The sequence below is a fragment of the Camelus dromedarius genome, chromosome 3, assembly GCF_036321535.1.
Source record: "Camelus dromedarius isolate mCamDro1 chromosome 3, mCamDro1.pat, whole genome shotgun sequence".
Lineage (NCBI taxonomy): Eukaryota > Metazoa > Chordata > Mammalia > Artiodactyla > Camelidae > Camelus > Camelus dromedarius.
Genome location: NC_087438.1, coordinates 11278530 through 11303037, shown reverse-complemented (window position 1 = coordinate 11303037; position 24508 = coordinate 11278530). Strand labels below are relative to the sequence as shown.

At 40.0% G+C, this 24508-nt stretch overlaps 1 protein-coding gene and 1 non-coding gene across 2 annotated transcripts in view; one reads left to right on the top strand and one right to left on the bottom strand.

Annotated features, from left to right (window-relative positions):
• FBXL7 (F-box and leucine rich repeat protein 7) overlaps positions 1-24508 on the bottom strand; it is a 385410-nt gene that overhangs the window by 193289 nt on the left and 167613 nt on the right. The gene's annotated exons all lie outside the window — the stretch shown is intronic.
• TRNAD-AUC (transfer RNA aspartic acid (anticodon AUC)) lies at positions 11374-11446 on the top strand. The gene has a single exon. It is a non-coding gene; the product is annotated as a tRNA-Asp (tRNA).

The window sequence follows — 24508 nt, the reverse complement described above, 5'->3', positions numbered from 1 at the left end:
ACGAGTTCACTGGTGAATTCTACCATACATTTTAGGAAGAAATTACATCAATTCTACAATCTCTTTCAAAAGATAGAAGCAGAAGGAAAACTTTCCGACTCATTCTGTGAAACCAGACTTACCCTAATAGCAAAACTAGACAAAGACATTACAAGTAAAGAAAACTACAGACCACTATATCTCATGAATATTGTTGCAAAATCCTCAACAAATACACAACAAAATATTAGCAAGTCAAATCCAAAAGTGTATTAAAAAGAAGTATACAACATGACCAGGTGAGATTTATCCCAGGTATGCAAGACTGGTTCAGCATTCAAAAATAAATTAATGTAAACCATCATAGACTAAAAAGGGAAAAAAAATCAAATTAATAGATGCAGAAAAAGGATCTGACAAAATCCAACACCTATGCATAATAAAAACTCTCAGTAACTCAGGAATAGAGGCAAGCTTTCTCAACTTGATAATGACTATCCACAAAAAAACCTACAGCTATCATGCTTAACAGTGAGAAACTTAAACCTTTCCCACTAAGATCAGGTATAAAGCAAGGATGTTTCCTCTCACCACTCATTTTCAACATCACATTGGAAGTCCTTGCTAATGCAATAATGCAAGAAAAAGAAAAAAAAGGTATATACAGATTGGGAAGGAAGATTTAAAACTGTCTTTGTTTGCAAATGATGTGATCCTCTATGTAGAAAGTTTGAAAAAATAAACAAAAAAACTCCTGGAATTAATAAGTGACTATAGCAAGGTTGTAGGATACAAGATTCATATATACCAATCATGTCCAAGTGGAATTTGACATTAAAAATGCAATGCCATTTAAATTAGCATCTCCCCAAATTGAAATACTTAAGCATCAATCTAAAAAATGGACATGATCTGTGTGAGGGAAATTACAAAATGCTGATAAATGAAATCAAAAGAGAACTAAATAAGTGGAGAGATATTCTGTATTTACAGATAGAGAGGCTCAATACTGCCAAGATGTCAGTTCTCTCCAACTTGATCTATAGATTCAATGCAATTCCAATAAAAAAAAAAAAACCAGCAAGTTGTTTTATTTTGTGATATCAACAAACTGACTCTAGAGTTTATATGAAAGGCAAAAGATCCAGCGCAGCCAATACAATATTGAAGAAGAACAAAATTGGGACAATAATGCCACCTGACTTCAAGACTGAACTTAAAGCTATAGTAATCAAGACAGTGTGGTATTGTTGAAAGGACAGACAAATAGATTAATGGAACAGAATAGATGGCCTAGAAATAGATCCCTGTAAATAGAGTCAACTGATCTTTGACAAAGGAGTAAAGGTAATACAATGCAGCAAAGATTGTCTCCTCAACAAATAGGGCTGGAACAACCAGACATCTTAATGAAAAAAAAATCTACACAGAAATTACATCCTTCACAAAAATAAAGTCTAAATGGATCATAGACCTAAATGTAAACACAAAACTATAGACCTCTGAGATGACAGCACAGAAGAAAACCTGCATCACCTTGTTTATGGCAGTGACTTTAGATACAACATAAAAGGCATGATCCAAGAAAGAAACAATTGATAAGCTGGATTCTGTTAAAATTTAAAACTTCTGCTCTGCAAAATGCAATATCAAGGTAATGAGAAGACATTTGCAAAAGGAACATCTGACAAAGTGCTGTCATCCCAAATATACAAAGAACTCTTAAAACTCTGTAATAAGAAAATAAACAATCCAATTAAAAAAAGAAGAAAGACCTTAACAAACACCTCACCAAAAAGATCTACAGGTGGTTAAAAAGTTCATGAAAAGGTGCTCCATATCATATATCATCAAGGACACGCAAATTTAAATAACAAGAGCTAGCACTATACCCCTACTAGAATGGTCAAAATCCAGTAAACTGACAACACCAAATGCTGACAAAGAAGGAAGCAACAGGAACTCTCATGCCCTGCTGCTGGGAATGCAAAGTGGTACAGCCTCTCTGGAAGATAATTTGGCAGTTTCCTACACAATAAACCTACTCTTACCATATAACCCAAAATTGTGATCCTTGGTTATTTACCCAAAGAAGTTGAAAACTTATTGTCTACACAAAAATCTGCACCTGAACATTTCTGGCTGATTTATCTGTAATTGCCAAAACTTGGAAGCAACCAAGATGTCCTTCAGTAAGTGAATACATAAATAAACCATGATACACTCAGACAATGGAATATTATTCAGCACTAAAAAAGAAATGAGCTATCAAGCCATGAAAAGACATGAAGTAAACTTAAATGCATATGACTAGGTGAAAGAAGTCAATCTAAAAAGATTACCTGCTATGATTTTAACTATAGGACAAAAACCAAAACAAAATAAACAAAAGCAAAACTATGGAGACAATAAAAAGACCAGTGGTGTCCAGGAGTGTATGTGTGTTGATGTGGAGGTGGAGAGGAACAGACAGAGCAAAGAGGATTTGTAGGGCAGTGAAAATACTCTGAGATTATACTGATGGATATATGTCATTATATATGTGTCCACCCACACAGAATGCACATACCCAGAGTGAATCCTAAAATAAACTATGGACTTTGGGTGATTATGATGTGTCAATGTAGGTTCATCCTTAGTAAAAAATGTACCATTTTGGTGAGTGATGCTGATAATGGGGGAAGCCATAAATCTGGAGGGATCGGGGGTATATATGGGATTTCTCTGTACCTTCCTTTCAATTTTGTTGTAAACCTAAAAGTGTTCTCAAAGTAAAGTATTTTTTTTAATCCAAAGAAGAGTCAAATTAAGTAAAAAAACAAATCTAGCCATCAATAAGCCCAAAGATATTTATTAAATATTATACTGATAAACTATAAAAATGATAAGCTGATTTCTGAATAAGAGCCTCTATAATTTTATAGGATGTATGCAAAAATCATGGTAACAGTAAAGCTTCACCTGACGTGAATAAACGAATCCACATATAGACCAGAAGGATGTTAGGAGGAGTTGCAGAGGAAGGAGTGATGATGCAAGGCCTGACCAGGGACGGAGCAGGATTGGATATGAGCTGTTAAGGTTGGAGGTCAGCAGATGAACAAGGAAGAGAGAAGAAGGGAGCCAGCAGGCACGGGAGGGGGGCCAATGTCATGTAATCCTGATATAAACATGATGAAAACAGAATTGTACTTGGCAAGCCAGGTCTAAGCAGGCTGTTTTAACTTGCCACATTTATACAGATGTTTGGGGTCAGGTTCACAAAGGAAAGAGAAGTACAACACAAGTCTATTAAGAATCCCTGCATGCAGCAATTTCTTTGGCTAAAAATCACACTGTCTGTCCAGTACCTCCTCTGTTGAGGGAACATTTGCCTCAAGAGAGATGTCCCAGAGAGAAATTATAAACAAAAGAGCATTAGCAATCCTAAAGTCTGTACACAAAAACATGGTTTTACAGTTTAGTTTAATCCTCTGTAGACAGTGCTTGACAAAATACATTTTCATGAGATGTGCATATTCTTAGCATTAGAAATGCTGGAGGCTTTGTGACAATACAGGATGGTTTTCTCACTTGAACAAATCATGCCAGAGTCATTTCGCACTCTTATTTACACCTCTAGGATACAATTCTTGCAATGTGCAAGTCCTGAGGAATTAAAGATAACCACAGGGTGCTAAGAATGGCCTTCATCTTCACACATAAAATCTTAATGCTTCTAATTGGAGAGACAGCTCCAGATCTATTGCTGAATGTTCTGAATCTAGTTCAGTGGGTCATGTGGCACATAAAAATAGGAATCAGATTCCAGAATAGGATGAAGTATAAATTAAAACAATAAACAATGATGAGGCATTGGTTTACATCACATATCAGCAAGCTACAGCCCATGGGCCAAATCCAGTCTATTGCCTATTTTTGTAAATAAAGTTTTATTGGAACATAGCCACATCCGTTTATTTACATATTGTCTCTGGCTCCCTTCATGCTACATGGCAGAGCTGAGCAATTGTGACAGAAACCATATGGCCCACAAAGCATAAAATACTTAATATCTGGTCCTTTATAGAAAAGATTGCCAATCCCTGGTCTCTGCTTTTAATTGTGGGAACCTTAAAATATCTGTGTTAGTTTTCTGTTGCCACTGTAATAAACTACCGTAAATTAAATGACTCAAAACAACACAAATTTATTCTCTTACAGTTCTGGGGGTCAAAAGTCCTAAAACCTAGGTGTCAGCAGGTCTGCATTCGTCTGGAAGCTCTGGGGGAGAATTCATTTCCTAGTGCCTAGAGGCCACCTACATTCTTTGGCTTATGGCCTCATCCTCTATCTTCAAAGCCAATGCTTCAGTCTCTTTCTCTGCTTCTGTCGTCATGATCCCTTTTTTCTTCTCTGTTTTTGTTGTTACATCTCCTTCTCAGAGTCTGATCCTCTTGCTTCTTTTTTTTTTTTTTTAATAAGAACCCTTGTTGTTATCTTGGATCCAGCCAGATAACCCAGAATAATCTCCCATCTCAAGATCTTTAATTTAATCATAGCTGCAGGGTCCCTTTTGCCATATAACTTAACATATTCATGGGTTCCAGGAATTAGGATAAGGGCCATCTTTGGAAGGACATCATTTTGCCAACCACAATATGTAAAATAATTTATTTTCCAAAGAGAGTGTAGGTGCTTGAAACACAAAAAACAAAGATGGCTACATGTCATGATAGATTTTTTTAATATCCACCGAACTTTCTTCACATTTCCTAATTCTTGTTTCTCACCCTTCTTAACCTCATTTCATCATTGTGCATTGCTGTCTCAGAAAACGACTGAAGAAAAACATGTTCTTACATTTGAAACATCAGACTCTTTGATCCAGAACAAAAAAATTTTCTTAAAATTTAAATCTACAATCTTCTGACAAGTTTTATCAACTAAAAAATAATACTGCTGGTATGTTTATCATCCTAATTTAGAGGAGACAAAACCTTCATTCACATATACTTTCAAGCAGGGTGTGAAACAATAAATGTCTTCAAAAAGGTAGGGGTAAACTTGCACGCACACTTTGAAGATGGAGAAGTTGGACTTAGGATGAAAGACAGCAGGAAAGGCTTTAAGTAATGGTTGCTCTGGAGAAGGGTTCTAGGAAAAAGTGCAAGAGACGTGTAGGGATGCAGCAAAGGATACTGATGGAGAGGAGCAAATCCTACACGTTAGATTGGTCACAGGTTATGTGATGGTGGATGGCTAATAAAATGTGGAAAGCCTCAAATCTGAGACTAGAGAATTTAGACAACTTATAGATGATGAAGGTTTTTTTGGTCAGAGTAGATGCTGGACCAGAGCTGTGCTGATGGGATATTAGTCTGGTCAAATTTTAAAGGCAAAAGGGAGGTCACATACTAAGGGAAGAGTTTTTCCTTCCACCCCACTCCAAATGAGGAAAGAATGCCATGTGACATTGGAGGCAGAAGATTCAGGGGCTGCAGCTGAAGTTAGCACCTGAGGCTCCCTGAAGCTGGAAGAGGCAAGTAAGGATTCTCCCGGACAGGTTTTAGAGGGAGCATGGCTCTGCAGACACCTTGATTTTAGACTTCCATCCTCCAGAGCCGTGGACAATACAGCTGTGCTTTAAGCCATCCAATTCATGACACTTCGTTACAGCAGCTCTAAGAAACTAATACAGCCCTTCATGTGTGAAATAAAAATAATCATTCAGTAAATATTTATTAGCTACTTACTGTGTGTCAGGCACCATTCTAGGTGTTAAAGATATGGGAGACAAAACTGTAAAAAAAAACTGCCTTCATAGAGCTTCCTTCCTACTGAGGAAAAAGAAAGACAATACATGAAATACTACGGCTTCACATGGTGATATATATATAGAAAAATCAAAGCACGCATGTGTGTGTGTGCATATGAGAGCCCAATTTAAGATAATGTGGCCTAAAAAGATCTCACTGTGAGTGAAGACCTGAACATGTGAGGGGTGAGTAGTCATCTGGGCAAAAGAGGATTCCAGGCAGCAGGATCAGCAGGTGCAAAGGCCCTGAGGTAGTGGCCTTCCCGGTGTACTCCCAGAAGAGCAAAGTGGTGAGCGTGGATGGAGCAGAGTGTGCCAGAGGAAAACTGGTAAACGCTGAAAGCAGAGAGTCAAAGAGGGAGTGTGTGGCTGGATTGTGTGTAGAATCTTATCTATATTGCAAGGACACTGGCTCTACTCCAAGTGGGTCCAGGAGCTTCTAAGGGCTTTCAACAGAGGACTGGCATGATCCAACTCATTCTTCAACTGGATCACCTTGATTACTATGTAGAGAACAGGCTAACGAGGGCAACAGTGGAAGTGCAGAGATATCATTTGGGAGATTACAGCAATAATCCTCGGGATGAGAGATGACAGTGGCTTAATGGACAGGATAGGTGGCAGCGATGGATGTGATAAGCAGGAATCAGACTCTTTATGTTTTGAAGGTAGAGACGACAGTGTTTACATTTTTAATGATGTCTTTGGGACCACAGTGTAATGTCTTAACTTCCCAACTAGATTGTAAGTTCCTTGTGGTCAAGACCCAGGGACTTCTCCAGTCTTGGCCCCAGCATCTTTCAGAGAGCAGGTGCTGCATTTAAAAAACATTCTTGATCATTCAGTGAGAAGGAACTAACTGTGTCTAGAGACCCACCAATGTCATGCAAGTATGATTGCAGAACACGTGCCATTTGAGTCAATGACCAACTATGTGAGAAAACGTTTCCTGGGACAACTCCAACATTTATCCCTTGCCAAAAAACCCACAACACATAACTTTATTGCTGCAAATTTAGTGATATTCAAATATTCCAATAGTGTGTTACTAAGCCTTGGGCATTTTTAAATTCCATAAACTTTACTTAAAGTGCTCTTCTGGTTTGAAAACAAATAAAACCCCAAAGAAAAAGACATAACTTGGAGGATTCACGTGAATAGAACTGAGAATAAAAGCACATTTGATTATTGGCTCAGGTTTCTTGAAGTGAGAGAGGAAAAAATAAACTGTTTTCTTCTGAAGATATTGTCCCGGAGATTTACACAAGTGGTCAGGGGATCTGATAACTGATTTTTCATCCCCTACAGCAAAAATAAACTGGCAAAGAGAACTCCAGCACTGAGATGTCAGGCAATATGATAGTTGGCATCAGTAACTAAACGTGGCACTCCGGCTCCTTGCATGCCAGAAGTTGTAAGTTCTAGCTGCAGTAATGGAAGTTTACTTGGATTACTAATTTTCCAGGTAAAGGAATGGTGGAGTTGATTAGTAGAGAAAATTACGTAAAGGCACCCTTCCATACCTGCTAAGACACAGGGCAGAGAGTGGACTCAGGACTCCACTGGGATTCAGCATATCTAGTTTTCATTTGGAAATAGACCTTTTTGTTCTACAGGCTTCTGCCTCTGTCCCATTAGCTGAGAAATGGGTACCAGGTGATAGTCTGGACTCCTCCATCTCTAGAGATGGGGCTAATTGTATAAATACCACAGTAAGCAGACGATGCTGGGAAAGAATGGATAGCACTGTGGTTTGTCTTCAGATGTCAGATTTATGCTCTTTTGATTAGAGACCAGGGCAAGTCAGATACCATCCCCAGTCAGACACCACCCCAGTCCCAGGCGTGAAGAGATGTAGACTGGAGAGAGAAACTGGAAGCAGAAAAGCACTTTAGTCTTGTGGGAAATGCATAATCAAAGGTTGGCATAGAAATACCAACAAAAACTGTCTGCCAGTTTAGGAAGAGAACAAGATTAAAGCTATAAAAAGGAAAGAGTATGCTGATAAAGAGGTGGGACAGGAAATAGAGGTAAAGGGGGAGGAAATGGAAGAAGCAGCGCACACAGTGGATACGTAGATGGTTGGAGACATACAAAGAAGAAATCCCTGTCATTACTCCTGGCTACTTATCCATTCCCACCGCGACTAAAGCAAGATCTCCCATGAGGACTGGAGGGCATGAAGGTGCTTCAAGAAGCCTTGATGTGACTTGGGGCATACTAACCGGCCCGACTCAGTCCGGCTCAGACTGTGGTCTGTACTTTACACTTTGGTCCTCTGTAGAACTGTCAAAGTAGGTGCTCAAAAATTATCTGTTGAAGATGAATGAAAAGTAAATATTTTAATACAGTACATCAAGAGCAAGACGGACCACGTGTTTCTCCTTTGGAAACTCTGTAGTGGCAGGAAAAGTGCTACAGCCCTTTGAGGAGGGCAACTCAGTGAGGCAGAAATAGTAGGAGAAGTCAATACCCAAAGGTGGGGTGGTCAAGAAAAACATCTGTGCTAAGAAAGGCTGGATGACTGCAGCCCTGGATGGTGGACAGGCTGACACAGTCTACACCCTGCCCATAAACCCACTTTATATGGTTTATAGACATAACTAGCAAATAAGCAATAAAACCCATTTCTGTAATTAACTTCTGTTTACCTTCTGACTCCCACTATATTATTATCCTGGGAAAAAGGATATTGAAGAGGAAATAATTTCTGACAGATCCAACCAATAGTTTTTAATGTCGAAGGCGCTAGAAAATCATAGGTCAACCATTCCTTCTCATGGTTGCTCAATCTTTCTTTGTGACAACATTCTGTGGAACTCCACTGTCACACTGCAGCCCTCCAGGGTGCTGTGCCTCCTCTGATTCCACAGTGTTTGGGGAATCACAAAGAGTCTTCCTATTCCTTATGAAGCTCCTGGCTTCAACCTGGCAAGTGCAAAAATCTGGTCATCCTTCTTTGGCCTTGGATGCCATGGTACAGCAACGGAGCCAAATGACAACATCCCTGCCCAGCGGAGGTGTCACTAACAAGCATGTAATATGTTCATCCTAAGTGCGCTCAGTTTAAAAACATTAGATCTTTATTCTTTAAATTTTTCAAACAATTCTTTACTGAAAATGAGAGATACGTGCACCGAAACGTGAAAACTTACCATGATAACTGCTTTGTTTAACGTAGTAGAATATTAACAGATGAAATCCCTGTCCCAATCCTAAATGTCTGCCTTAGGGTGGAATTCACTCTGGAAGTTTGCACGTAATAAAGAATATTGAAAATATTTGTATAATTTTCATACACTGATCTTAGGATTGAGGGTGTAGCCAGTTACAGTGAGTGTTCGTTTGGATGCCTCTCAAAACCTTTGGATATATTTACAGAACAAATTTCATTTAATTGATAACGATCAATTGAGAACTTACAACGTATCAAACGCTGTACAATGATGAGTATTCATGGAATATTCATATGTCCGGCTGGTTCTCCATCACTGGGGCCTCAACATGTTGGGGTCTCCCCTGTCTACATCATCAGTTCAGACCTTTCCTCTGAGATCCACATTCACACGTCTAGTTCCCTGCTCTGACTTCACATCTCTGAGTTTACCTGGCAGATATCTCAAGCTTAACTTGTCCACCATTGAATCCATGCTTCCCCACCCCAGATTTGTTTCTTTCCACTGGTATTTTCCACCTCAATAAAGAACCCCACTTTCCCCCTTTAATTCAGTCGGGAAGCTAGAACTCCTCCTTGACCCCTTTTCCCTTAGCCATCCTCCACTTTTTTTTTCCAACAGCAAATTCTTTAGTTTGACCTCAAATCCTTCCAGATCACATGTTCTTCACTGCTGCTACCTTAATCAAGTCCTCTGATGAACTATTAAAATGCCTACTTCCATTCTTGGGCTCCACAATCCATTCTCCACTTGTAAGCAAGGGTGAATGTCTTTAAAAAGTCGTTATATCATGTCCATCATGGTATACTGATTAACCAAGCCCTCCTGTTCAAAATCCTTTGGTACCTGCCACTTCATCCCCATCCAGAACAGCTGTCTTGGGGACTGAATTCCTCACAGCCTCAGAGACTAAGGGCCTTTATACACAAAGCCTCATCTACCTGGAATGTTCTTTGAAAAGTAGATTCCTTAAATTCAGCTCAAAGATTCCACTCTTCTCATTTAGCCTTTCAGAGGTAGCTCCTCTCATTTTTCCCTTCAAAATTTTTCATTTTATTTATTACTTTTTTAGACTGTTTTCCCCATTTGACTGTGAGTTCAATTTGCACAAGACCTACATCTATTTATTCACTGTTGACTCCCCAGCACCTGATATACTGCCTGGACCATAGAGGCATGTAAAGATTTATTCAGTACATACATAAATAAAAATAATCCAGCAAAGTCAAAGTCTTAGGGGTAGTGTATGTCATACATTATTTTCCAGCCTTGAATATCTAGAACAATCATTTATGTTATTATTTGGACAATTAAAATATGACTGTTTTGTGATAATTTTCCATTGTGGTCCCAAAACATTACTGCTCTTGACTATTTTGCCAATCTGTCTCCCAAACCAGACTGTAAACTCTTTAACAACCAGGACCCAATCCTTAAGTCCATTCACTCACTCAACAAATGAGAGGCAGACACTGTCCTAGGGGCTGCAGACACAAGCTGTACAAAACAGGAACCGTTCTCATCCTCTTGTGAACGTGGGTTATTCTCACATTCATTAATTTAATCTCGTTAGCAACTTAATTTGCCAAACACTGTTGAAGACAAAAGGAATGTAACAATAACAAAGAGGAATTCCTGCCCTCGTGGGTTCATGTTCTTGTGTACATGAGCTTAAATGTGCATGTTACACTACTTAGCCTCTCACGTGGAGATCGTCAATACATATTTAAGGATTTGATGTCAAAACACGTTAAGATGGGAGGGAGTTAGATAATAATGTGTTTATGAAAATTCAATGCAATTTTCCTTCAACCACAGAAGCTTGTGAGAATGTAAAATCAGATGAGGGGGCAGCCCTGAAGCTCTGATCATCATGATTCTTTTTAATCCATTTAAACCAGATAAAAAATGCCCAAATAATTTTTTTTTTTTTTATGTAATCCACCCTACCAATTTGAACAAACTGCCTTTGCATAGAAATCTGCTTTATGCCTAAGATCACTACTGGGATTGAAGAGAGAGAAAAAGCCTGGGGATGAGAAACTAGGTAAGACAAAAAGGACAAAGGGGACTGAACAAACACAAGCCTGCCCTTGGAGAGCTCTCGTAATGGACACAGCGTTTCAGACATGTGATTTCATTCACAAAGCATTTTAAGCAGTTTAATATGTTACTCTGTCAGATGACAAAGAGCATTCTGGATTTAAAAAATAAATAAAAATATGCAGCCTAGTCTCCAGAAGAATTTAACTCCAACTAAGGGATGAAACAGAAGAAATGCTGTATCTTGGACACGACTGATGGGAGATGGAAAACTGTCAGAGGATTTGAATCTAATTCTTGGATTTGAAATTACCACATGGAGTTCTGCATTACAGCTGTTTTCTGTAATTGTCTTTCAGAATCCCCATGTCGGGGGAGGGTGGGTATAGCTCAGTGGTAGAGCACATGCTTATCATGCATGAGGCCATGGGTTTAATCCCCAGTACCTCCATTAAATAAAAATAAATAAACAACCCTAATTACCTTCCCCCTCAAAACAAAACAAACAAAATTTTTTTTTTAAATCCCTGTCAAAGGTGAAGGTTCTACCTGAATCATCTCAAAGAAAACTTTTTTACCTAAAAGAATTGCCTTAGATTCAAAGGTCAAAATACATATGTTATAGTTTTATAGTTTCTGTAACTCACATAGAAAGAACGGAAAAAAAGGAAAGAAAGGAAAGAAGAAAGGAAGAAAAGAAGAAAAGAAGAAAGGAAGAAAGAAAGAAAAGGAGAGAAAGCAAGCAAGCAAGCAAGCAAGCAAGCAAGCAAGCAAGAAAGCAAGCGAGCAATAAAAAGAGTCCTGCCATTGAATTACAGAACTTGGAGTCTTTGAATATCAAAGTTAGAGAGGCCATCATGACAGTCTCTCATTTTATAAATAAGGAACTGAGGTCCTAAGAGACTGAAGGATTTCCCTAAGTCACCAAGTTCCTGGGCAGCACAAGCAAAATTTCAACTGGATGCCCTGAAGAGTGACCTCTTCCCCCTCCAGAACCAGCAGGAGCAGCAAAAGGAGCAGGAATCCAGGCCACTGAAGGACGGAGGACACAGTGGAGTCAAGTGTCACTGCAATGCCAGCTTACCCCTCAGGGCTGATGGAATAAACCAGGACCTGCCACTGCCTGAGTGTGACCTTGTTTATCTGCCGTGCACAATATAAGGTAGTCATATCCTTGTGTTCTGGGGGAAAATATAATTGCATTTGTTATCATATGTCTCCAGGCCATTAAAGTTATATACTTTTTGAGTTACAGTGAGCTCACTGTCACTTAGGAGACTGAATTGGACATTATCTTATAAAAAAATTATACTATTAAAATAAAATTCCAACACTTCCACTTTTGAATCAAATAGGTCACATCCTTCAGAATCAGCACCTATTTATTTCCACCTAGCTTCTGGCCTCAGCACACTACACCAAGTCCCGTTCTCTGGAGGCCAGACACCCTCTGCGTTAGTTTCTGTGAGGATCCCTCATCTCTTTCAATGACCCCATTTTTATTTGTGCTCGTCTCCATGGACCTCACTTTCTTTACTCCTCAAGCGCGCCTGCCTCTATGCTCCAGGGTACTGCCCTCCATTCTCTGGGGCAGCTCCTTCCCAAGGCTGTGATGTTCCATCCACTTAACTATCTTCCTCCCAACCTGGGAGTCTTAAGGTCCATCCACATTCCTGTCCTTGTCAGCACAATGTCCGACACATAGAAATGCTCAGTAAATACACAGTAAAGGAATAAATAGTTTGAAGAACATCTTCATTATAATCGCCCATTTCACGAGGAGTATCTTACAACCCGTGGATTTCTTGTTACTTTCTTTCTCACACATTCTTTTTCACATCGCGCCCTTGTGCTATACTGTACCAATTATCATATTCCAACAATGGAATTTTCTCCCCCTGGATCTAGCTCCTCAATTAAACTGAGAGTTTCTCTTAAGTTGTTTAACCCGAGTGTGTGCAGCCAGGCAGTAAATATTTGAGAACTATTTTTACATTAATTAATTGGTTAGTACACAAATGCGAGAACTGAAGCACGGCAGTAAACGTAAGCTGTAGCCAAAAGGAAACCATTGCAAGTGAGAAAACCCAACGACTTGATGAGGAACAGCCGGTAAATTCTGAGACTGAATGATAATATATGTGCTACTCTGCCTGAAACTACCGTTTTCCAGTGAAGGTCTGAATATTTACGTGGGATGTCATCGCTAGTCTTTGGACTATTGGAGTGTTATTCAGCTTAGATTCTCATACTTCTCTTTGATGACTATTGACCCAGAGACACAAACAATAGTAGATCTCTCAAGAGAATATGCAACCCTTCTCTAATAATCTGGAAATCAAGGCTTCAGTCTTAGTGGACGCTGGACGAACCAAAAAGATATGATGAAAAGAAACAGCATTTCTTGTAGAAAACAAAGTTATGGTTACTAAAGGGGGAGTGGGGAGGGATAAACAGGGAGTATGGGATTAATAGAGGCACCCTACCATATATAAAATAGGTAAACAACAAGGATTTACTGTATTGCACAGGAATTATATTAAATATATTATAATAAAGTATAATGGAAAAGAATTTTAAAAGAATATAGATATATACATATATGTATAACCGAATCACTTTGCTATATACCTGTAATGAACACAAAATTGTACATCAACTATACTCCCCAAAAAAAGTTCAGAAATAATTTCTCTCTATCTTCAACTTGACCTTGAGAAAAGTTCACAGACATCATCTGCATCCAGTCACACTCCTCCTAAATCTAGATCCATACATGCCATACAAACATTAAAATATTTGGGAATTCATATAAAAATGCTTTCTATGAGACAATAATTCAGGCAAAATACTTTGTGGACCAGACTGGCAAGGAATCATCAAAAATCTGTACCTCATTTTACACGCAACATCACCAGAGAGGCAAATATACTGGATGGAATATTGCAAACTAAATGCAGATCAGTGACAATGACACTGTAGAGAAAAAGTCCCACTGGACCACAAGTGTAAGTAAAAAACTCAAAGGAAACTATGCACGGATTATAAATTGTTCACATATCAACCACATTTGCTTTTTTTTTAAATGCATTACTTGACACAGCCAACTACACAGTAAAAATTATAAATTCCACTCAACATGTAACTCAGCAATCCCCAGACACACTTGTTCATACTTAGACTGCTGTGACCCCACTTGCCAAAGAAAGGACTAAATGACAAAACTATCGTTTTAAGTCACACATCGTCCAATTCCTTCCTTCAGCATGAGCAGCTATGCAAACAAGCACTGGCAGACTCCACTTATTATCCTACTTAAAGACATGCAATTTGAATTATCTCAGTCTCCCAAATCAGAAAATTGGTTCCATGAAGAAGCCTGCAATTACTTGGAAACGACCAGGGATTAACAACATATGTATTATTGAGCGTGTCTGCAGCGAAGAGCTCCATTCGCTTCAGTCCATCTCTATTTTATCTGTATTCTAGCTTGAAAGGCGGACTTTTCAACATGCCATTTTTATCAAATGCATGGCCTCTTGAAACCCTCAGAGGCCCGGGTGAGCTCGTATTCGCATTTTGATTCCACTTCAAGCAGAGCTTTTGCCCCGATTAATGAAAAGAAAACAGTCATAATGAGAGCAAATGACCCAATTTTCATCATCCCTTTGATAATGAAATAGTGGAAAAATGAAAACATCAAAACTGTGCTTAATTTTATAAAAAACTGTTCTTAAGAGAAGCTTTAATTTTCTTTAAGAGCATGGGACGATTAAGTAAACAAGTGTAATGTGTGAACACCACTTACCTGCCCCGGCCGAAAACAGAGGGCCGCGTGGGAGCAGAGCACTGTGAAGACACTGCACGTAGTTACACGTGCTTACTGCATAAGTTTTATGGAGTCCTAACTTATCATTTACCCAGTACATTCAGTAAAACAGCAGTTAAGTGGCTGCTTCTGGTAGGGTCCCTCAGAGAGGGTATTTCCTGCAAAGTGGTAATTAATACAGATCCCAAGGCACAATCTCATACTTCCTAAGTTAGACTCTGGAGGTCGAGTTAAAGAAACCTGTAATTTTAGCTTGTTTCTCAAGAGACCTTTAAAGAGTCATGCTGAACCAGTCACTGACTCTGATTTCAGAACCCCTGACCTTTTCGAGCCCACCCCCTTCCTCCTTCTGCTGTGGGCAAATTGTGTCTTCCAAAAAGATAAGCGGAGATCCTAACTTCCAGGACTTCAGAATGTGACCTGTATTGGGAAGTAGGATTTTTGCAGAGGTGACTGGTTTAGGAAAGATGAGGTCATACTGGAGTGGAAAGGATCCTTAGTCTATATGACTGATGTCCTTTAACAAGAAGAGACAGGGGGACCACCATGGGTGACAGAGGCAGAGAACGGGGTGACTGCAGCTACAAGCCAAGGAACACGAAGGCTCAATGGATATCACCGGAGGCCAGGAAGGGACAAAGAAGCTTTCCATGCAGGCTCAGAGGGGAAACAGCCCTGCTGACGCCTTCGTGATGGACCTCTAGTCTCCAGTTGTTGTCCATTGTTTTAAGTCACCTGGCTTGCGGTACACTTTGTTCTGGCAGCCCAGGAAGCTAATGTATCTCTCAATTACACAATAGGAAAAAGATTCAGGGAGTGAACGGTAGAAGTTGACCTTCAACCTGGGTCAAGTTCTTCTACTAGAGGATCCTTCCCAAGCCTCACAGAGACCTGGCTGTTCCTTCTCTCTCACGTGGACAACTACAGTTTACCTCCTCGTCCAGTGATGATCAAAGTATGATTTGAGCACACCTACCTCAGAACCAGTTGGGGAATGTTTAACGAAAAAAATGCATGTTCCTGAGTCCCTCTGTGCCCTACCACCTCATAGCCCCCTGCAGGGAGAGTACAAGAATCTGCATAGTTAAAAAGAAGGCTAGGCTGCTCTAGCAAATAAATAGTTTTCCTACCCTATCTAAAAGAAGACAGTTTGCAGATTAACTTGATCCAGAGTTAATTGAGCATTATTCAAGGAATTCTTTGATTTAACCTTTGTTGTGGAAAACTGCTGTACACTTTCAGCCCAGACTCCTTCTTCAGTAACCAAACTCAATAATGTTAATTATGAGTCACTGTATAGCAAACACATTTGAGCTCTATGAATCTTAAAGAAGTGAAAGTAAGAAAGTGAATCCTTTTTTAATTAGAGACAACAATATTGTCAACTAGAATCTATCATCACTATTTCAAATAAAATAGTCTTCTATATTTACAAAAAAAAAAACAACACGCCATCTTCATTTCATTCATTTCATTATTGACTAGTAAAGACAAAAGAGATTTTCTTTAGAACCACTAGCCTAGCTCTGAAGTTCTTAACTAGGCATGATGACCCCTTGGATAAACTAATAAAATGTCAATGTGCTCCCCAAATGTACATGTGCATATGCAAAATTTATGTGCAACTTGGAAATCAAGGTTAAAGTCAAGATTTAGATTTAGGTGATGGCTACTAAGTTAGAATGAGAACTGACTCTACGTTGTTCTAGAATTTGTCATGCTTTCATAATAATCCTTGATAACCATTTAAAAAATAACTACCAGTTATATTTTTTTAAGAAATTACAGATGATCTGTTTTTCAGTGATTTTTATTAAAGGACCCCCTTTCTATTGCTTTTTTCTTGGCTTCTACTTACATTCCCTGTGTCTCAACTTCTGGAAAACACATTAAAAGTCAGGAAGGAATATTTTGCTTTCACATTGCAACTTCCCATGTTATTATAAGTGTTCTGAATCATCACCAAATTTCCCTCTAAAATATAAGTGAGGAGGTAGGTCTCAAGAGAATATTGCTATTTTACCCTAATAACAAGTTGGAAATAATTGGTAAATTTTGGAAATAGCATTTCTTTAGTTCTTTGCTCTAGGATGCTGGTTAGTTTTTATAAAATCCAAAACAGCATTGGCTTTAAAGTAGAAATTTGATTTCTTTGCTCATTTTTAAACACATTATGAGGAAAAGAAAAAGGCAGTATTTCACAATTTTGCTTTTCAGGAAAGTTTTTTAAGATAAGAGAGAGGCAAATGAGTTTCTCTGATAGCTTAATTAAGCTTTGTGTATATAGATAGTCTGCTAACTCTTAAGAAAAATGTTTTTGTCACCTCCAGCATTCTGTCCCCACTCCCCCCACTCTCCCCACTTCCAATTTATGTCTCCTTACCTCAAGCCTAGAATCTAGAAATAGACTGTGAGGAGATTTCTCTGCTCATTCAACTTCTTATTATCCCTAGAGATACTACACACTATTGTTATATTAATCTCATAGCACTTTTTCAATCTTATCATTCGTTGGCTCAAAAACTTAAGTTTGCTCTCCAGTTGCCTTCAAAATTAAATGTAACTTCTTGGTCAGACGCTTCAGACCCTTTCAAATGTGTCACCAAAAAGTATCCTTCACTCAGTCTTCCTCGATGAGTTTCTCTCTTCCACTCACGTTCTATTCTTGAATTTGTGTTACACTTTTAGACTTCCTAGACCTTGCAGTTTTATCATCACTTGGTCCTGGCATTATTTCTCCGTCAATCTTCACCTAACCAGAGAGGATCTATTCCCTATGGCCCAACAGAAATACCAACTTCAGAAATCACTCAGGTCCCCTGGAGGGCAGGATCTCACACTTAAATCGATCTCGATAACATGGTGCCTGCAACTTACAGATCTTCCCATAACCTGCCTCGTGCTGAGTTACCAGTAAGTTTCTCCTGCATGCTCTGCTTTTTTTGGTAAAAGCCTATTCATTCATTCACTCACTCAACAGAAATATTCATTGACTATCTAACTATTTGCTAAACAATGGAGATATAAAACTTAAACAAACCTTCACATGTAAGGGCAAAATTGGCATGATAAAGGTACACAGGTGCATGGAAAAGGGTACAGTGGGCACTGAAGCCATGCAGGATGGAGAAAAGGCCTCCAAAGAAGGGATCCCTAATTGAAACTAGCATTCATCCCATGAAGAGGATGAGATTCCAGGAAGAGGGAATGGTTCTACAGGCTCTCAATGCCCATCTTAGAATTAATATAGATCTCATTCTAACAGAAATCAGCATTGAAGCCATTTTGAAAAGGAAAAATCCGCTCTAGTTTATAAAGCCATGTTAAAAGGATACCTTTTAATAGAAAACTCCTTTTAAAACTCCAATATTGGTAAAATTATACCACAAGTGGTATCCTAATGAAGCTGGAGACAGTTGCATGGGATGATTACAGTAGAAAATTACGTTTGTACACGTGGCGAGCAGAGGATTGTCTTAATCAATGACTAGGTGGAGATTCAACTTATAGGACAAAGAGTAATTGAAAAAAAACCAGGTCACATCATGATTTTATTTATTTTAAATTCTAGAATGTGTCTGGAAACCCTTCTAATTTAAAACAATCCCTTTCCTCCCTTTCAAGCCCAATGTGTAACACTGCAGAGAGAAAACTGACATTTAGAAAGACAACTACAACTTTAAAGCATGACGATGATCATTTCATGCTTAAAAAATACTAAATTATGTATTCTGAGGCAGTAAAATGTACTAGTGCTTTTTGGAATGATGGAAGAACTTGAAATCGCAGTTAACCCCAGCATGCCATACATATTCCAATAAAGCAGGGTTTCATTCCCAGACAGCAAGAATTTGGGGCCAAACGTACTCAGGAGGACAAGGATAAGAAACAGGGGGAAGAAAAAACGAACATAAGTATGTGTATGCATGACTGAGGCATTGTGCTGTACATCAGAAATTGACACATTGTAATGGACTATACTTCAATAATAAATAAATTAATTAATTAAATTTTTTGAAATATTTAAAAAAAAAAAGAAATAGAGGCACAAAGGATGAGGGGTGGCAAAAAGATACAAAGGGAACCTTGTGCTTGGCCTGAGGACTCTTTCTGCATGCCTTTTATGCAGAAATCTTGCAAAGATTTCTGCACTGCAATTACATCAGGTTTAAGCAAAGAACAGAAGCAGACCTGGTATTTTGCAGGACAGAGAAATAGACTGCAACTGAAGCTCGACTCTCCAACCCTGGGCCCGTCATTAGTACCATCACTTTTTTGGAATAGAGGCTAGGAGCTTGAGTTCTGAAATCAGACAGGTTGGGTTGATCCCAACTCCAACTTTTATCGGTTGTGTAATAATCTCTCTGGCTATGATTTTCCCATCTGTAACATGGAGATAATAAAACTTAGTTGAGAGTATTTGTTGGGAGACACAGAGATAATCCATACAAAGTACTCTTCATGATGACCGACACACAGTGAGAAATCCACAGATCACAGCTGTTGTGATGTAAGAAATCACCCCCGTGCTTGCCCTAGATGTGCAAATACTTTAACTACATATTCATATTCATAATCAGTCAATGGACCTCTTCAGACAAACTTAGGAGGGCCCCTTGTTCTCAAAAGGACCATCATTTGGAACTGATTCGGCCTCTGGCCAAAGACCTTCAACACAGTGCAGGGGCATATTGCAGACTTGCTACAAAGCAAGTGGGGACAGGCTGCAAAGAGCCCTGGAGTTAGGGGACTTGCAGACTTAAACACTCTCCCCTCCCGAGGCCCTGAATGCTCCCACTTTTATTTCCTCCCAGCCTGGGTGTCCAGGGAGAGTCTGAAACGGGGAGTTGTTCTTTGAGAGGACTCTTTTTCATGCTTTAGGACTATGCACACCTCAAATGCAAAAGCCGCAGATGAAAGGCAGATGGAAGTCATTTGTAAAGTTCAAGGTCATCTTTCCTTTTTATTTCCTTTGAATCTAAAAGTTAGAAGTTATTAATTATATCACAAGTCTGAAAAAGAATTCCCCTAATCCTGGCCTTTATCGACTTGGGTTAGCCACGAAGGCAGTAATTTCTGTTTTTTTGTTTACTTTTGAGTCGGTCTGTTGCCTATGCTTAAATTTTCTTGTTAAAGCTCTCTGTTTTATAGCTAATCACATTTTTATAGCAGGCATGAAGCTCTCTACAAGGCCCTTGCTGAGCTGTTCCTGTAAATCAAAACCTTCCTCGGCTGTTCTTGTAGCTGGCAGTGCAACAGGGTTAGTTTTACCATTTATGGTTGCAAAGTCTATCCAGATTTTTTTTTTTAGTTCCCTTTAGCTTTTTGTTTTTTTCTCTACTCAACTCCCTCCCCTCCTCCTGACTTAAAAATGTATATTCCAGGCTTAGCTAAAACATGTATGAATAGATTATTTCATTCCTTACCACGGCACATTAATAAAGGTGTCAGAATGACAGAGGATGCTTGGCTTACATCCCTGTGTCCCAGACCCATTCCTCGAGGGTAGGCTGCTGCTATTCCGGAAAAGATGATCTGATCTTTTGGGCTCCTGGAAGCTGACCTCCAAAGTCTATTTAAAGCATTAAAACACTTTCTAGTAAAACACAGAGTGGACAGGGCACTTAAACACATCCTGTCTTCTTAGGCTACTCACACTTCAGCACTGTCATTGCTGCCATGCCTGTGTCCAGCTGGGGACAAAGGGAGCCCAGACGTTTAACCCTTGATGTCTTCACTAGCGGACTCCAAGCATCAATGTCTCATCTGTGTTTGCACTAGTGTTCAAAATTGCCCCACTATTTTGCTAGTTATGGCGAGGTTAAGATGAAAGAAGGTGTAAAGATTTATAAAAAAATTAAAAGAAGATGTATATATGCAAGGGAGAGCTATTTTTAAAGAGTTAGTTAAAAGAAATCTATGGAATAAGAGAATATGGATCCTACTTCAAATTTACAAAAGAAAGACCCCCTCCAAAGGCACTAGGAGGTAACTATTCCCATGAGAATAGAAGAGGGCAATGACCAGATGGCTTTGGGCTATCAGTGAATCCCACACTTGGTGGCATCCACAGTCACCCATTCTGAATGTCCCAGGTGGCTCAGCTTACAGAAAACAAGAATTTGTTTTCTGGTTCCAGTAACTGACCAAAGTAAGACCCTAGGAGAAGGGGTCACAGTTCTGACATCAGGAGTTCTCCTTCTCCAAGGAACGGGCAGCTCTGCTGTCCAAGCCAGGTGCTGGGCGAGACCCTGGCATCATAACAATGAGCAAGACATTGTCACTGCCATGGTCCTGATGGAGTTTGTGGGCCCTTTTTTTGAGGTCTGATCTCCAGCTGGTTCATAGGACCAAGATGCAACTCAAACATGATTAAGCAGAAGGGAATATACTGACTCCAGGAAGGAAGGGTGGTAGGTGACAGAACGGAAAGAGGAGCTGGACAGCAATGGCTCAGAGGCCGGAGCTGGGCTCTCACAGAGTCAGCTCTCTCTACCTTTCCTTTCTCTCTCCCTTTTTTTTTCTCTCTCCCTTCCCCTCTTCTTCAGGAGGCTAGCTGTGTTGTGATTTACCCTGAGTTTCAAGGTCTCTGATGGGTGTTTGCTTGGCCTAATTCTCTTAGAATGATCCAGGGAAACCTAAAGAAAGCCTTATCATTCCATCCTTATCTGGGGTGAAATCGACTGAGAGGAAGGAAGTCTGGGAGTCAACGTCATTTCAAAGAGGCAGTAAACCCAGAGGGACTCCCCACACCACTAAGTTTTGATGATAATGGAAGATCGATGAAACATGGGTGGTTTAGGTTTCTGACAAACAGTTGTGATTAGATTAGGCTGATGCAAGGTGATGGAGGATTTGTGTTCTGGGCGTGTCTGCAATAGCTGTGGGTAGAGCTGGTGATGTCCATGTGGGGAGGTGGTCAGGGCAGGAGAGTGTGAGCACAGAGCGGGGACCCTCAGGTTAGCCTGCTCGAATTGGAATCTAGGTTTTCTTCTCTTTCATAGGTATGAGAGCCTACACCCTGTTAAATCTCTCTGTATCTGTTTCCTCATCTGTAAAATGGGTAAATCTCAACACAGCTAGCCTCAAAGTGCTCATCTCCCCTGCCTGATGGTGCCTGGAACCTAAACACATTCAAGGAAAGAAAGTGGACAAAAGGAAACCACCATCGGAGGGAAACTTCCGCCACTTAAGCACAATATGCAGTTTCTGGGACTTCCTGGGGTGAAGCAACCTCCAAAAGAACAGGAAAACCTGCCAGAGGAGACTGAACTCGTCGCCTACCTACAAAAGGAACAGGAGGACAGGAGGTGCAGGATGCCAGCAGATTAGCAGGAAAGCTTTAGAGAGACACCTGGCACGAGCACGTTTAGAGCTTTAAGGGTAAAGGTGAGAAACAGTTGGTCCTCACTGTTGGCTACATCACGGAAAACATCAAGTGGGTTTATGATTCTCCCGTTAGAGGCAAATAACACCACTCAGCAATGCTTCTCAGGTGTCACCTGCCCTGTGTTGTCCTGAAGAAAAGCAGGTGGGAAAACCTGCCCCCAAAGGGTGATGGGAATTTGTAATAAGGAAGAACAAATTGGACTCCACATTAGATCCGTTCTTTTAGGGCTCTAACCCTGCACTGTTTCCTGTGCTGAGTCATGCTGGTTCTACACCTTTTGTAAAAGAATGTTGCCTAAACCTGAAATGTACAGGAGAGCCCATTCTCAAGCCTCTGACGTTTAAGGGTATAACACTTTTCCATTCATATAGCAATAAAACCTTGCAGAACAGAGAATAACATTTGTCTTGTTGGAGGTTTATAGAAACATTGTGACCTGACCTATGAGGACAGCTGCAAGAACAAAGGATTCCAACACCAAGAAGTTTGCAACAACAACCACCCCCCTCCTCCGTTTTAGTATAAAAGGAGCTTGAATTCTGACTTGGGTAAGATGGTTCCCATCTTCTCAGTCTCCTGGTTTTCTGAATAAAGTCATTATTCCTTGCCCCGACACCTTGTCTCCTGATGTACTGGCCTGCCATGCAATGAGCAGAACAAGATTGGACTCGGTAACAAATTCCTGTGGCTCCAGACAGACCCTACCCAGAGGCCAGATGTCATCCTGGGTGCCCATGCAGGAAAAGGGTGACATGATTGGCTAGGAAACCTTGGTGATAAGAAAGAGGAGACAGCATGGATCCTCCAGGAAACGTCCCACTTTTGAAAATTAAAATTTTAAATAAATATGAGAAAGTATCCTTTCCTTTAAGCTACAGAAGAGAGATGCTCTGATAACACTCTGTACAGAAAATCAGCATTCTCCTCCAAACCTTCATTTCTTCCTACATTTGCAGCAGCATGTGGAGCCCAGGCAGCCCTCAGGACTGGGAGAGCCCAGTATCTCCTCAGGACTGCCTTCATTCCCAGGGTGTCAGCCAGAGAATTTGAAAGAACAAAGTGTATTTATTGTAATCACTGACCAGAGGGACATTTTCCTAGCTGCATATCATTATTTATTTTAATTGAATTGGGCTTTGATTACACCCACAAAGCTGATTATTTAAAGTAATTACATAGTTTGGGAGTTGGAAAGCAAATGCTTCTTTTCTAAAATAAAGAAATGCCTCATCACTTAGCTCATCTGTTTAGGAAAATATAAAAGAGGATTTTCCTTCATGATGAGGATAGTGAAAAAGACAGAATATTGGTTTCCACCGGTGGGTCTCAAACAGAGGCAATTTTGCACATAATTCTCATCCCCAGGGATATTTGGCAATTTTGAAAAGACGTTTTTGGTTGTCACAACATGAGGTGTGTAGCTGGCATCCAGAGGGCAGAGATGAGGGATACTGCCTCATGGCCTCCAATGCACAGAACTGCCCCACAACAAAGAGTTACGCAGACCGAAAGGTCGGCAGTGCCACGGGTCATGGACTCCGGTTTAGAGGACTTCAGTTTCTACCCATTGTTAGCTGAATGGTTCTTCACAGTACAGCCACTTAAATTCTGCAAAACTGTTCAAGACTGTTGTGAGCATCTATGACTAATCTACTTTTACAACCACTATGATTATTACCACTATCAGACCACTTTACTGAGCACTTACTATGTGCTATGTATTGTTCTACGTGTTTTTATTTCAGCTAATCAGTAACAACTACCTTATGAAGCACTGTTATTTCTCCATTTTACAGATGAGAAACGGAGGCACAAAGAAGGTAAGGATCTCACCCAAGGCAAGAGCTGGCAGAGGAACATAGGGCCTGGAAGATAACGTGAACATTATCGAAGGTCATGTCATTGCTACTCATCTTGGATGCTGGATGAAATACTTAGCAGGCAGTGAAGGACAACCCTCCACCCCAGAGGTCAACAGGTCAAAGGAGGCAGAAATCACTCATCAAGCCTGGTGTTTCTTTCCAAAGTTGCTCTTTCTATCATACTGAAAAATACTGCCTTTGGAGTTTTTCTAAAAAATGTAACAATTGAAAAATATCTACCTGAGGACAAGCAATAGTAATGATATTTAGGAGAAAAGGGAAAGGAGTAAGAGTGAAGAAAGAGAAAGCTGCCTGGTATCAATCTGACACATGGGCCAGTCCAGCTCGTAGCAGTAGCACCAGTCACGATGGGTGTCAGTTCCCACCAGGAGCCCAGGGAGGCGCAGTGATGGAGGGGATGTCCCCAGTGTG